The sequence below is a fragment of the Moschus berezovskii genome, chromosome 4 (genome assembly GCF_049115385.1).
Source record: "Moschus berezovskii isolate FMDL1 chromosome 4, NW_MosBer_1.0, whole genome shotgun sequence".
NCBI classification, from domain to species: Eukaryota; Metazoa; Chordata; class Mammalia; order Artiodactyla; family Moschidae; genus Moschus; species Moschus berezovskii.
The window spans coordinates 34,305,874-34,322,295 of record NC_142463.1 but is presented as its reverse complement, the minus strand read 5'-3'; the positions used below and the strand labels follow the sequence as shown (position 1 = coordinate 34,322,295).

General features: G+C 45.1%; 1 non-coding gene across 1 annotated transcript; it reads left to right on the top strand.

Annotated features, from left to right (window-relative positions):
- Positions 1-2,352: 2,352 nt before the first annotated feature.
- LOC129541858 (U6 spliceosomal RNA) lies at positions 2,353-2,456 on the top strand. Its single transcript, XR_008682916.2, has one exon. It is a non-coding gene; the product is annotated as a U6 spliceosomal RNA (small nuclear RNA).
- The last annotated feature ends 13,966 nt before the right edge of the window (positions 2,457-16,422 follow it).

Below are 16,422 nucleotides of genomic sequence, written 5' to 3'. Positions count from 1 at the left end.
GTAGCTTGTCTCCCCTTTCCCAGCTCCCAGCCCTGCCAAGCAGTCACACAGAGCCACTTACCATCACCTGTACAGGTGTCTGCTGTTTTATGCCCCAGTGCCTGTGATCTTTGCACAACTCAATTTCTCTGTCTGGTATGCCCTTCCCCTCATCCTTCAGCTTACATCCTTCTTGCAGGATGCCTAAGAAACCTGACTCATTCTCCAAGGCCCAGCTCCCAAGGGTCTCCCCTCTCAAATCCTCTTAGATCCAACCAGCCAGTCAGTCATCTCGTCCCTGCTTTGTAACCCACTGTAATGGTTCAGACTGCCATCACCTTGCATTACAACTATTGTTTAACTTTTCATTTAATGGCAACAACGATGAAGCACATAGGTTCTGGAACCTGAGTTCCAATCCTGACTCTCACACTTATTAGTTGTGTTACCTGGGTAAAGTATAACTTACCTTCTCTGTGCCTTAGTTTCCCTGCTAAGTAGGGATGATAATAATACCTCCCTCATATGGTTGTTGTTGAGGCAAGTCACCTTAAACAGAATAATGGCTGGTCATAGTAAGTACTGTGTAAATTTCAACTTTCATTAGTGTTTCTGTCTTTCTTATCTGATGGCACAGACTGGGACTTTTCCTCAGTACCTACAATGAGCCCTGGCACACAGGAGGAGCTCAGCAAATGATTGTTGAATGAATGGCTCCGAATCCCATGGTCATGAATTCTTGTGTCTCCATTCAGTCATCTCTGCTCCCCACCAGATTTCTCCAGTTTTCCTTAGAAGTGGGTGTTTGTAGCTTTTGCCCTCTGTTGAGTACCAGTGCTGCTTTCTCCATCAGAGGTTTCCCCTCCTCTGTCCAGCTTCCTCCTTGGCTTTTCTGACTCTGAGTCATCTTGTCCCACCTGAACCCACAGCCCTTCTTCAGACCCTGCCTACCAGCACATTGTTCCCTCCATGCAGCCTCTGCTTCTGATCCTTCTAGAGTTTGTATTCTCTATTGAATTAATTCAGAGGTCTTTAGCCAGGGCTTTCCAGGTCCCCTAGGATTTGGGTCCCCACCACCATGAGTTTATCTTCTCAAGAAGGGTTTGCTTGGGCGCTTCCCTGAGCATGGTGAAGACCCACCATCTTACTTACCATCCAGTCATCTATCCACCCGTCCGTCTCCCCACTTTTCCTTTCACCCAGAGCACCCGTACATCTGTTCACCCACCTGCCACTCATCACCTTTCTATCTGTTATTTATCCATCTTGACCTATCTTCTCACCTACCCACAGACCCACCAACCAACTTACTATCCATCCATCCATCCTTCCATTCATCCATCTATTTATCCACCAGATCAATTAACATTCACTATATACTCCCCCCTCTCCAGTCATTATATGGAAGGCAGACTTGAACAAGAAGAGCTGGTTTCCTATTTCATGTAGTTAAAAATCTACCTGGGGAAATTAGAAAACTGAACCACAATTTGTGGCCAGAGGTAGTTTGTGTCATATGGGTGCTATGGCAGGTGATTAGAGTCCATCGATGAGCTTCAGGGATCTGGAATTCTGTGGGTGACAAGGTGTGCCTGGTGTCTGTTTATATACATGTGCATTTTCAGGGAAGAGGCTCCATGGCTCTCATGACATTCTCAAAGGGGGCCCCTAGGAAGCATTAGAGGCTGCACAAGGAAAAGCGTGAAGAAGAGACAGCCCTAGTTCAGGGCCTTGAGGTGGAGGAAAAGTGGAACTAACATTTATTTTGAAAGTGAAAGTGAAAGTCACTCAGTCAACTGACTGTAGCCCACCAGGCTCCTCTGTCCATGGGATTCTCCAGGCCAGAATACTTGAGTGGGTTGCCATGCCCTCCTCCAGGGGATCTTCCCAACCCAGGGATAGAACCCAGGTCTCCCACATGGCAGGCAGATTCTTTACCATCCGAGCCACCAGGGAAGCCCCCACTGTATTATGAACTGAATGTTTGTATCCCCTTAAATTCATAGGTTAAAGCCCTAACCCTAAGGTTAGTCATTAGGAGGTAGGGTCTTTGGGAGGAGATTAGGTTTAGATGAGATAATGAGGGTGGAGCCCCCACGATGGGATTGTTATTGTGGTGTTAGTTACTCAGTCGTGTCTGACTCTTTTGAGACCCCGTGGACTGTAGCCCGCCAGGCTCCTCTGTCCATGGAATTCTCTAAGCAAGAATACTAGAGTGAGTAACCATTCCCTTCTCCAGGGAATCTTCCTGACCCAGGGATCAGACCCTGGTCTCATGCATTGCAGGCAGATTCTTTACCATTTGAGCCACCAGGAAAGCCACTGTGATGGGATTAGTGATTAGTGACCTTATAAAAAAAAAAAATGAGGATGTTCTTACTTTGGCAGTAGTACACTAAAATTGCAAGGATACAGAGAGGATTAGCATGGCCCCTGCCCAAGGTTGCCACACAAATTTATGAAGCTTCCATATTTTTCTGTGGCAATCTAAAGGGATGGGATGGTGGGGGGTGGGAGGGAGGTTCAAGAGGAAGGAGACATATATATATTTATGGCTGATTCACGTTGTATGGAAGAAGCCAGCACAACATTGTAAAGCAATTATCCTCCAATTAATAAATTTAAGAAAAAAAAAGAAGAGGTGGAGACATCAAAACTTCCTCCCTCTGCCACGTGAGGATACAGCAGGAACACAGCCATCTACAAGCAAGAAAGAGAGTCCTCACCAGACCTGACCATGTAGACAGACACCCGGATGTCAGACTTCCAAGCCTCCAGCACCATGAGGAGTAGATGTCTGATGTTTAAGCCATCCAGTCTTTGGCATTTTGTGATAGCAGCCTGAGCTGACTAAGGCTCTTATGCCAGGCACCACTTCTAGTTATGCAAACTTCAGAGAAGGGAATGGCAAGCCACTCCAGTACTCTTGCCTAGAAAATCCCATGGATGGAGGAGCCTGGTAGGCTGCAGTCCGTGGGGTCGCTAAGGGTCGGACACGACTGAGCAACTTCGCTTTCACTTTTCACTTTCACACATTGGAGAAGGAAATGGCAACCCACTCCAGTGCTCTTGCCTGGAGAATCCCAGGGACGGGGGAACCTGGTGGTCTTCCGTCTATGGGGTCACACAGAGTCGGACACAACTGAAGTGACTTAGCAGCAGCAGCAGCAGACATGTCCTTATCTGGAATATAGGAATGAAAGAGAAATATGGCCAAGGAAATGAGCTTTCCCCAAGCACTGGTCTAGGCAGAATCTTCTTACTGAACGCTTACAGCAACCTTTCAAATAGGCATATTATCCTTATTTTACAAAAGAGGAAGCTCAGAGAGGTAAAGCAAGGACCGCAGTCACTCTGTCACGTGGGGCACAGAGAATTTGAATCCAGGTCACTGGAGCTCTAGGGCCCAGGAGCTCTGCCCTTCCCCCAGGCTTGTTTATGGATCAAGGGTGACCCTGAGTGAGTGCTTTAGAGCTGTAGAACCCCGCTCAGGCTAAGAGAAGATGCTATTGTTGTCTGTGCTTAGAGAAATGTTAAAAGAATTTTACAAGCCTCAGGAATTGCTGTCATTAAATTTTCAACAACCTTTTCCTGCGGATTCTGCCCATGGAAAAGGTCAGTGAGTGTTGGTTCTCACCCAGGGAGTGTTATCACAGCGGTTTCCAGGAACAAGGCTGGCCCAGGGCAGACACTTAGCAAGCACTCATAGGTGGGTCTGTTGACAGAAAAGTGCCCTCAGCCCCCAGCCAATCTCTGTGGCCCCCTCTGCTGAGGGAGTAGGGGTGGGCAGCAGCCTGCTCCATCACAGCTGGCAAAATAGATGTCGCCTTAAAACTGCCCCAATGCTTAGAACCAGGGGCCCCACCAGCAGGGTATACCGTCACTCAGGTCCAGGGCTTTCTGAAACTTCGAGAAAGCTTGTGTCCAGGCCAGCTGCCCATCCAGACTCTCTTCAGGCTGCCACCACTGCCTTCCCTCACTGAAGGAGTTCAAACCCAGGTTGAAAACCACTGGACTTCTTGCAAAAAAAGAGATTGAACTGAATGACCCTTAAACTCCCTTCTGGTCCCTTTAAGACTGGGATGAATTAAGGGAGAAAATGTGTTTTCAACTAAAACTGTTTTCTCCTTGAAGGCAGGGACCATGTAATTTGTTGATTTGGCCTTATAACCAGATATTCCCTCCCTCACCATTCCTTCAGCCACCACCCTAGTCTGAAACACACTGGCATGACCCTGAACCATTCCCGCTGCTTCCTCACTGGTCTCCCTTTACGCAGTTTATCCCATCCCGTTCAGACTGGCCCTTCTAAACGGATCGTATTGTACCTCTGGCCTTCTCCTTGCTGAATTACAAGGCCTAAAGTTTTTACCAACTGCTCTGCATTCTTAACTTACCTCTTTACACTCTGCGCCATTCCACCTATGCTCTGGCCAGCTCCACACCTCCCCCAACTCATGTTCTCCTGGGCTGTTTTTCTGCTCCCAGAACCCTCAGATTCCCCAATGAACTCTTCAGCCACTCAACAGGGAGCCAACCGTTCCCCTGAAGCCCTAAATCTGGGTAGGTGGCCTACTCTGTGCTCCACAGTACCTGCAGGCTTGTTCACTCTGTATTGTAATTTTCTGGTCCATTTTCTGTCTTTCCCACCAGCTGTAAGCTCTGGGCAGGCTACATCTGTGATTGCTTGTTTATCATATTCTCAGAGTCCAGCCTACAAGACCTAAGACCCTCACTCGTAAGAGGTGCTTAATGAACACATTTGCATTCCTTCGAGCATGGCTCTACTTGGAGGCAAGGTCAGATTCCTTGCCCCCGTGCTTGAGAGGCCTCTCTGCAGAGGCTCCCAATGTGGAAACCATTAGCGCGCCCTCCCCCTGCCCTTAACTGAATTTGCTCGGAAGAGGCAGGAGCTTTTGGAAGCACCTGAATCCGATTATAGAGCTTGGAAACAAAGCCAGGCATAATTGTGCTGCCTCACCCACCCCACCCCCCTTTTTTAGATGACCAGCATCCTACCCCCGCAGGCAGCCCTCCTGCCTCTCTGCCAGCCTGTGCTGGCTGTGACAGCTCAGCCACCACTGAATGGGCAGCTGCAGCCGCATTTAGAGAGGGTGAGGCAGAGACACTCACTTCAACTCTGACATTCAGTCCGTCTCTTGTGACTCAGGTTGCCCCCGGGGCTGCAGGATGCGAGCAGGGCTCGCCCTTTCATTAGATATCTGTGACATGGGAAAAGGTCAGACAAGTGGACTGTGCTGCTGAGTCACCGAGCGTGAGTGTCCATCCTGGCAACCTGCCCATCGCAAGGGGCACCCATTTGCCCTTTGAAGGTGGTGTGATTCCTGGGATAGAGTCAATGCAGGGCATGCGGGGGAAGATGGATCTTGTCTGTTTCTGTAAAAGGAGCCGATGTAACATGGTCAGGAGGAGAGCTGTCTTTGGAGTCAGATGCACCTGCTTTGGAGTCTCAACTCTACAGCACTGGCTGCAGTCCCAGAAGCAAGTTCTTAACTTCCCTGACTCTCAGACCTTCATTTATATGGTGTATGCGTGCTAAGTCATGCATACTAAGTCGCTTTAGTCGTGTCAGATTCTTTGCAATCCCATGGATTGTAGCCCGCTAGGCTCCTCTGTCCATGGGATTCTCCAGGCAAGAATACTGGAGTGGCTTACCATGTCTTTCTCCAGGGGATCTTCCTGACCCAGGGATCAAATCCTCTACCCTTATGTCTCCTGCATGGGCAGGCGGGTTCTTTACCACTAGTGCCACCTGGGAAGAAGGCCATCCTATACCTAAGGCACAGAGCTTCTGTGAGAATAAATGAGGTAAAGGATGTAAGAAGCTTAGCAGAGAGCTCGGCGACCAGCAGATGGTCCATAAATAGTAGGTATAATTATTTGGACATGCTGAGGGGGTACTTGATCCCCAGGGAACACAGTGTCTCCTCACAGTCACCAGGGTCTTGGCCCCCACCTGCCACATCCATAGTCACGTAGTTCTGGCTTGGGGCAATTTAGTTAAAATGGGGATGAGCTAGGAAGAAATGAAAAGGAAGAAAAAGGCTAGTGACATTTAAAAATTTTTACTATCTCACATGGACAAATTGTTTCCTCATGGTTGTGTTCGTCTCAGTGGAAACCAGATGCATAGGTAGATACAGGGCCACACACAGGCAGCCGGGCAAGCAGGGTCTTACCGTGTCTGCCTTGTTGTCCTCGACAGCTGGAGAAAGCAGAGTTTGTTAACCAGACCTCTGAAATGCACACTCCTTTACCATTCACTGAATTCCCACCCACCAAGGCTGCGCCCTTTGGCTCTTGGCTCAGTATCCATCCTCCATCCAATGCTCTACTCCTCCAAATAGAGGGAAAACATCAAAGAACTCTTCGGACATCGCGGAGACCACATTTGCTCAGTGTCATTTGGCAAGCTGTTTAACCTCCCTTGTAACCTAGCTATCTTTAGCCTCCTCGATGCTATTTTGAAATGTCAAACTAGCAAATACTGCTTCCAGAATGGTTCTGATCTGGGATGTGACAGGATGCTTGGGGAAAGGGAGACGAGTGGGAGGTGGGGATGGGAAGGGAGCTTTCTGGTAGAGGGGGAGAAAATGCACTAACTTTACAAGTGCCAAGTCTCTCCCTTCTACTGGCTCAGCCACCTCCTCCAGAAAGCCAGCACACTTAAGGGGTAATGGGGGCATTGAGTCCCACCTGAACCTAACCCCGAGGGATGTCTGCTTATCTGACTCTGGAGCCAGACCTGGCTGTCCCATTAGCCAAAAAAGCAAGCTGACTCTCGTGTACCCAGTACAGTCTAAAAATATTCATTCAATCACTCACTTACTCACTCATTCATTCAGCAGGTATTTACTGAGTAGTAATTATGTGCCAGGCATGGTACTAGGCACTGGGAACACAAAGATAGCTTGCAAAGATTGATACCCATTGGAATCATCTGGGCAGCTGATTAAACTAGAACCCCTCCTGCAAGCGTCAGTGCAGCAGGTTTGATGCAGATCTGGGAGTCTGCGTTTTGAACGAGCACCCAGGCATTCTGCTGCACATAGTCCAGGGTATGAGAACCCCTAATCTAGCTTGTAGCAACATCTGTTTTCTAAGTAGCTCCCCAGTACCAAAAGCTAGGAGCAATGAAATACATGTCACAGCCTTAGACCTTGAAGAACTCCCCATTCACAGACTCCCGAAAGAGACAGATGTCATTTCACAGTGCTAAGTGCTCTGAAAGCAGAGGTACAAAGTGCAGTTAGGCCTCATCAAGGAGGTAACCTGCTCTTAGGAACTTGGGGCCTATATAAAGGAGGTGATATTTGAGCTGGGTCTTGAAACATAAGAAGGGTTTTTCAGACAGAAAAGAGTGGATAGAGAGTATACCTTTTAGAAATGGACTCAGCAAGCTATATCTCCTGTCCCATGTGCTCCTCTCACAACGAGACTGGCCCGCCTCATATGGAGAAGCAGGGGGATCTGGGTGGCGGCTTTTGACTACTTCCTCCCAGAGAGGGCAGAGAAGCGATGGATGTGACTTCTGAGGTTAGGTCACCAAAAGGCAACCTGGATTCTGCTTGGTTTTCTCTCTCTCTCTCTCCCTCTCGGGACATATGACTCGGGAGACCCGAGCTGTCTGGTAAGACATCTGGCTACCCTGAAACTGACATGCTGTAGACACCACGTGGAAAAGCCATGCACAGTGGAGGGAGATGCCTAGGGACCCCACCTTTGGTTAATTTCAGCTCCCCGGCTTTAGAGGCACCCAGCTGACTGAATGAAGCAGAGACGAGCCGTTCCCTCTCAGCCAGCCTAAATTGCAGATTTGGGGGCAAAATAGAGACTATTGTAGCTTCATTATAAAGCATCATGTTTGGGGTGCTTTGTTAACACAGCATTAGATACCTGAAACAGGCTGTAAGGGTTGCAGGAAGTGGACACAATAGCAGGTACAAAGATTTCGAGGGGTGAAAGGCTGCCTATCTGTTCTTGGAATCTGAAGAGATTTGATATCCTCGTGAAGAATTCCAAGGTCTTGATTCACCATGGAACTGACGAGTACAGTGAAGCTACCTGTGTTTGCTGAGTGGTGAGGTCGAAGCTCTTGCTCCAGGCCACATGATCCACAAATCTGGTGACCATTCCCCCTTGCCTGCCCCGCACCAAATTGGCATACGTGGTGTTAACTCTCCTCTGGTTGTGATGTCATTTTAAGGATATCGGTGCTAACTTCTCAGCTCCTAGGAAGAGATTCACTGGGCGTTAAAGCTGAAGTGATTCAGGTGTCATTTCATCTAAGTGCCTCTCAGATCTTACTGTGCCCAACAGGCCAGCAGCAAATGTTGACAGGCTTTGAATGAGGCTGGTGTGTGAGGGGCAGCATCAGAACAAAGCCGGCATCCCTGACTCATGGGATCTCAAAATCATGGGCCGGGAAGGGTGTTTGCAGGTCATCCTTCCAGAAAACCTGTCCATAGCAGGGACTCAGAAACCAATCCTGCCTGCTCTGAAGTTCTTTCTTCAACTGGGTCCAAATCTTCTTCCCTGCGAGGCAGATAAAGCAGGTAATGTAACATCCAGGCCACAAGGGATGAAATTGAAGCTCAGAGACACCACGCAGCTTCTGTGTGATAGCAGCTCAACGCAGCCCCCAGGGTTGAATTAAGTCTGATATCTTCCCACTCCCACAGTCTATGCACCCCTTGAACACACCAGGAGCCCATGACCTCTACATGTTTGCCACACTGTTTTCTCCACCTGAAATGCCTTCCTCATCCTGTCTGTTTGAATCTTTATCTTTGTTGAAGTCCCCTCCTTCAACCTTAACTCCCCTGGGAAGACTCTTCTTGTTCATATAGCCAGCTGCTGCTGTTGCTAAGTCGCTTCAGTCGTGTCCGACTCTGTGCGACCCCATAGATGGAAGCCCACCAGGCTCCCCCATCCCTGGGATTCTCGGCAGGGGTCTGCAGTTACCCACACTTCCCTGTGGTCTTCCCTTCCTGACCACTTACCTGTGGATGTTGTTGCTTAGCCAGCTCCCCCAGTTACACAGGATAATTAACAACAATTATAACAATAATAATCATAAACTAATAAGTTTTCTTTAAAAGATTTATCTTTTTTAATGTTAGATAATATAAAATTATTAATATAGAAAACGTGAATACTTAGTCCATTTCTTGTTAAATTTATTTTGGAGGGTAGTCTACAAATGAGTCATCATGTGATAGGTTTTCATCAGAGTTTATAATATTTTAAGCCTGTTCTTCAGTTTGTTTGCATATGCTTTCTATAATGGTGGTGATGGTGGTATAATCGCTAAGTCCTGTCTAACTCTTGTGACCTCATAAACTGTAGCCCACCAGGCTCCTCTGTCCATGGGATTTTCCAGGCAAGAATACTGGATCGGGTTGTCATTTCATTCTCCAGGGGATCTTCTCAACCTAGGAATTGAACTCAGGTCTCCTGCATTACAGGTAGACTCTTTACCGACTGAGCCACCAAGGAAGTCCTATGCTTCCTATACATAAAACCAAAAGCCCTTAGTTTATTGAACATATGAAACATGACTGGATTTTTTAAATCTATAAATAAACTGATTTGCTATTCTTGCTTTCAGACAAAAATCAATGGGATTTTTAGGTATAGAAGATTTTATCCTAAAATAGTTGGTATTCTGTTAAAAAGCAAACTTGTGCCATTCCTGAAACAACATGGATTATAAAATTCCTCCTTTTTTTTGGAGTGGTATTACTTAATAAAATCAAACAAGAAAGAGACAAAAATCAGGCACATGAACTTCTTGGTATTGACTCAACAACTTTCCTAAGTTTCCTAAGTGTTTTGAAACAGCGTCCTTCCTTTTATTTATTTATTTAACATTTTAAAAAACTGAGATATAAATGACATATAACATTGTATTGTTTTTAGAGGTACAACATGATGAATGAACATATGTCTATTTTGTATTAACTTTCCACTAATGAATCTATCATCTATCAATCATCTATTGTCTGTCTATCTCAGTCATCTGTCTTTCATACTAGTTGAGCTCTGACTGATACACAGAAGACTTCTGTGCCCCAGTCTTCCTTCTCCAGCTTTTCAGTCTTAGTTTCACCTATGTTCTTTATACAGTGTGGCTTTGAGTCCCTTCACCATGCCTCCAGACACACTACATTTCTCTGCCTGTCCTTATAGTTTACCCTTTCAGCAAGTATTCATCACATCCTTGCTGCATGCCAGGGAGCATCTGGGACCACAAGAAGGAGCAAGACTCACCAGTGCCTGCCTTCCTGAAGTTTCGACCCCTGATTCTAAGCCTTCATTCCTGGGAGGGTGTAGACCAGATCTTCAAACACTGGAGGAGGAAGGCTGTTTAGCTGTTCGGCTATCAGAACCATAACCCCTCAGCAAGCATCACTCAGTGCTGTGAGGAAGCAAGCTCTTCTTGCTCTTAGAATTTAATGAACATCATTTGATGACAAGGCTGGACAACAGTTCTATCAACTGTCAGACATTTGAAAATTAGTTAGTCCGTATAATCCTCACAGCGACCCTAAGAGGTAGACATGACCCAGGAGATTGCATGGCTTGTACCAGCAGAGCCAAGCATTGCTCAGAAGATTGTGAGATCCCTGGACCCTGTATGGCTGAACATCAATACGTGACCTTTTCTTCTCTGAGGCTCCCAGGGAAGGAGTCAGTTGTCATCTATTTGGGGCCCAAGTTCTTTTCTAGGCACTCTCATCCCTGTAGCTCTAATTTTACCATGACCTTTTGTACTCAGCCCAGCCAAGTACAGGAAAGAACTTTGTGCTCTTCAAAGGCTCAACAAGGCAAATTGCTTGGACAGGAATAAATTATACTGAGAACAATGCTTTCTGCAGTTACCCTTCTGGGCCTTTGATATATGATGGAACATGAACATGGACTGCTGTTCACTGCTGGGACTACTGCTTTCAGAAGAGCAGTGGAGGGGAGGTAGGGAACTGGTGATTGTGAGCACCCACATGGGCCATGTGCAAACAATAACAGCAACAGCAGTAATTAATAAATATCAGCTGTGTACTCAGTGTGTGCCAGGCACTATTCTAAACTCTTTACATATGTTAACTTATTTAATCTTCTTAACAACCCCATGAGTTGACTACTATTATTATCCCCATTTTATAGATCAGGAAATTGGTTTAGTAATTCCTTAAGTGATACAATTAATATGCGGCCACATTGGGATTTGAATGGAGGCAGCCTGGTTCCAGTTCTGTTCTGTGCTCTTATCAAAATCAGTGGGCTCTCAAATACTTTATCTCATTTAATCCTAATGGTCCTGTATGTCAAGTGATATCTCAGCCCTGATAATCCTCCCACAGCAAATACTTTGTTCTCATAACTTGTCAAACTCTTCCCTTATTCCATAAGCTTCTGGGAGGAGGGGGCCCTATCTGTCTTGTTTGCTTTTGGATGTCCAGTGCCTAGCACAGTGTCCAAATGACATAGTAGCTACTGATAAACAAGAAAGTACACACACATTTTACAAATAAGGCAACCAAAACAAACTATTCAAGATCAAACTGGTAATGTGTGATAGAACTGAAATTGAAATCCAGGTTTCCATGATGTCAAATTCCAAACTTTCTTTCTGTCACATGTTTTTCTCTGCAAATACCCAGGTCCCAGATGAGGGTTTGGCACATAGTATCTCCTTAATAAAATGTGCTGTTAAAGAAATGAAATGACCTATTCCCCAACTTTACCAGCATGTCATCCCTCTACCCCTTTACTTTAGGGTTCTGCCTTTTCCATCACGCCAGTGACATAGGACATATTCTCCACGCTCACCCTCCATCCCACCCTGAGATCTCTAGCTGCTCCTTGGGAGCCCATCACGTTTATATCATACTTTGCACACCCCCCATTTTGGAAATGCCTGCTTTTTGAGCTTGAAGTTTGAAGCTACCAAACTTCATAGTAATGTGGCTCACTTACATAATACAAATGCTTTTTCTTTTTTTTTTTACTCTGAACTTCTCCAATTTTTATTTGGTTTCTTGGAATCCATATGCTTATAGATGAGGAGGATTTGCCTACCAAGGCATCAAATGGAGAGAATTTCTTGAGTTTTTAAAAGGAAAGACTTATACCAAGGGAAGTATGGCAACTTCCTGAATTAAATGGAATTATTTCAGACCCAAAGGTTGCAACTGGAAAATCTCAAGCAAGTGATAAAGTCAAGCTAGAGAAATTAAAATTTGGGGGAGTTAGAGGTAATTCGAATTGATTGAATGAACACTAACCCAATGAGGCCATGACTTCTAATGAAATGAGCTATAAATTCCAGTCCTAATTGTTCATTCATTCATCCATCCATCCATCCAAGGAGAAAAGTTTCAGGCAGATGGATAGCACGTTCATCAACCCAGCAGTAAGAAGGATGTTCTATATGGGAAAGATAAAGATGTTCCATATAAATGAAAGTGTTAGTCACCCAGTCATGTCCAGCCCACCAGGCTCCTCTGTGCATGGAATTCTCCAGGCAAGAATACTAGAGTGGGTTGTCATTCCCTTCTCCAGGAGATCATACTGACCTGGGGATTGAAACCAGGTCTCCTGCATTGGAGGCAGATTCTTTAGCATCTACTAGGGAAGCTGGTATAAATGGATGATTTCAAAGAAGGAAAGACAAGAGATGAACCTTGACTGTTAAGCAGAGACCAGCTCTTGAAGGATCTTGTAAGGCTTGCCCTGAAGCTTGTCCTTCAGTGGTATTGAAGAGATATAGGCAAGGGGGTGCTTATATTAATTCATCAGTTAAAAAAAAAATACTTTGAAGATTTTGGGAGCATGTATGGAGCTCTACACATACTCCTTGTGTTTCAGTGATCCTGAGGTTGCCAGACAGGACTAGACTTACTTCCATTTCTAACCCATATTATAACTGGGATGAGTTACTTCCTATTTGAGATCCTTAGTTCTCTTATCCATAAAAAAGAATAAGGAAAGAAAGGGGATTGGAAAACTGAGCCTGCAGAACAGTTTTCCTTTGCTAAACTGTTCCCAGAAGGGCAACCAGCCTTCACTAGGTGTGATTAATAAATTACAAAAGGTAAATAGAGTGCCTTGAAAGATTTTACGTTCTTTTTTAAAATTTTACCTGTCTTTCGAGTCTGCTGGGAAACCTGTCACTCAACTCTTAGTAATAAAACAGCCCTGCACAAAGAAAGGAAAAATAAATCAGAAGCTGTATGCCTTTAAACTCACTAAATGAAAGCCCAGCACGCATGCTGCCTCCCTCCAAACTAATCACTGGGTTAAATGCAAGATGCACACTCCAAATCAATAGCTGGGGAGAGCTCCTGCCTGTGCCTCAGGAAAATTCCACTTCCTCTCCGATGTTGTCACTTGACATGTCAGGAAGTTTCCACTCACCACCCACTCCTGAAAAGGCCGCCATCACCATGCTTCACATTTCCTGGCTGCCTTTCTTCAAAGGAATCAGGATGTCTTGCAGAGGGAGCCCACTCCTTGTCACAGGCTCTCCTGGAGCCTGAAAGTAGGGCTGTGTGCAGAGAGGAGAGGTGTGGAGATGCCTGCTTTAGACAGAGGAAAATCAAAGTGTAAAGAAGCCCACGTCTTGTTCAAAAGTCCCAATGACACAAGACTTCCTCCCTTGGAAGGCAATATAGCAAGTGGGAAGAACAGGAGATATGAACATAAATCTTGCCCCTGAAACCACTCCCTGTTTCACTTTTCTTGACTATAAAATAGAAGAAATAAAATACTATATATTAGTAGCTGCTTTAACCTTGGGCAAGTTACATAACTTCTCTGTGTCCGAATGTCTTCACTTGTAAATGAGGTCATTTAGGTTAAATGTCCAACTCATTGTCACTGTTCAGCACATGATAATAATGGGATATTTTCACCTCTGGATCAAGGCTACGTCTTCTTTCTCTACTCTTCAAGACTCGACTGAGGCATCACCTTCTCTAGTAGCCTCCAGACTGGGTTAGGTCCCTTTGCTGTGCTATTATAATAATATTTATAGTAATTTGAAAAATCAGCGATGATACTAACACTAAAAGCCACCATTTATGGATCACTTACTACACAACAGTTTCTAAGCCTTATATTGGACTTAGCTCCTTTAGTCCTCATAACAATCCTATGAAATATGAATATAGGTACATCCTGCATTTTACAGAGGAAGACACTGAAGCACACAGAGTACACATCACCTGCCTGAGATGTCATCAGTGAGAAGCAGGCGAGCTCACCTGTCTCCCAGAGCACCAGGTTTCCACTCTTTCTTGATATAACTGTGGGACCATGATAATCCCATTTACCTGGCTTTCATCTCCACTGGACTTCAGGCTCCCCTGAAATAGGGGCTGAGTATTATCCATTTTTGTATTCCCAAAGTCTAGCACAGAGTAGGTGCTCCTTGACTTTGAAATGAAATGCAACTGACTTATCATACAAAGGCAATAGAGTACGCGTATTTAATACCAAGGGATCAAAATTGAGACGGTGACTTCCCAGGTCAGGATGCTGCAGAGCTAGACATCATCTCACATGGGAGGGGCTTGGCCAGACTGAGACAAAGCAAAGGCAAGAGCTGGGCAGACGAGTCAACTGAAAAAAAGACCCAAGTACAACCCCTCCCGCCTAAACTCTTTCGTTAGTCACACAAATGAAAGACGCTCAATAGATGCTTCATGAGGACGGCCTGAAAGTTGCCCTCAGAACCTCTGTGAATTATGTGCATGGTTGACAAACACAGAGATGGCAAAAGCAGAAACTTTTTGGAGCTCTAATTTCAGAGAATTATCTCTTGTCATTCTTAACAAAATTTTCCCTCACTGTCATGTAGTTTTGAATTGAAAACTTAATGGGGTGTTGTTAGAACTGGATCTCAAGACTGAGTGGGACCCACTGGAGTCAAGATTCTGATGCTAACAGCAATGGCACAAAATAAGAAAAAAAATAAATATCCTGTAAACATAGAAAGATGCTTATTGGCACTAATCATCAAAGAAATTCAAACTAAGTAATGAGATTTTTTCCCAAGATTTGCAAAAGTTTAAAAGATCAACAATGTTCAAGGTCCATGAGGCTCTGAGAAAATGGGTGTGATTATATTCAGTTAGTGGGATTCTAAATATAGAGTCTCCACCAAAATTCAATTTCCAGGACACTAACACATAGGTATATCAACACATGTGCTCACAAATGTATTTTCAAGCACGTTTACTTCAGCATCATTTGTAATAGTAAAAAAAAGAAGCTTCCACACTAGGGAAATGCTTTTTTTAAAATGATGGTACATTCATAGAAAGGAATGGAAGGATGGCCAGATTCTAAAAAATGAACACCTGTCTCCCCAGGAGCCCTTGATCGTCTAATTACAACTCTCTTCTGATTTGTCCCTGGGGGTGTCACACCAGATACATAACTAAGTGGTTATAAGGAATAGGGATGGGAAGGGGGTGAGACTCCCCTCCCCCATTTGTATCTGTGGTTTCCTTTCTTCCCTTCTTTCTTCCTTCATTCTTTCCTATCTTCTATTCTTTCTTCCTTAAGTCTAATAAACATGCATTTTTGTTATCAAGATTGCTTTATCTATTTGTTTGTTTTTTTTACAAGATTCTGGTACCCAGCAAGGCAGAACAGGTTTAGTTCAATAATAAAAGTATGGACAAAACTCCATGCTAATACAGAAGAGAATGTAAAACAAAAACCTTTCCAGAAACACAGGAGAAGATGCACAGAGAGGAGGCTCTGGGAGTTAACCTGAGCTTGGCTTGGGAAGAGATGCTCTCCAGGGGAAGACAATGAAGGCAAAGCTTTCTAGGCAGAGGTACACAAGAACCCAGGCCTAGGGCCTGAAACAGGGTGGACTGTGCTGTGTTTGCAGCTGGAATGTGACCCTCAGTACTCAGATGGTTTATTCAGTCCTGAAACAGGGCACCAGAAGAAGCACAGGCCGAGGAGTGGCCTGAATTTAGTTCTAGTTTGGAGGAGCAGCCACGGAGGAAGAAGGCAAGAGAGATGGGTGAACGATTTGCACATAGTTTTCATCTGACCTGCTGTGGAATGTGGCTCATAATTCATCTATATGGGCAGCTAGCTACTGGAATGGACAAAGGAAGCCCAGCCAGTGGAAATTCCTGGGAAACTGTCATGGGGCCCAAATAGGAAATGCCACTCAAGAGATTTTACTGGTGCCAGGCTTGGACACCAGTGTCGGAACCATGCTCCTCCAAGAACCATTTCTTCCTATCAGCCAAGAGAGAGACACTTCGGCTGATACATATGTGGATAATAAGCAGGGTCTCATCCACATTATTCTTTTCAGCCATGTTACATTCACCATCTAACTTGATACTTCAAGAACTGCTGAATCAGGGATCATTATCTTCATTTTATAGA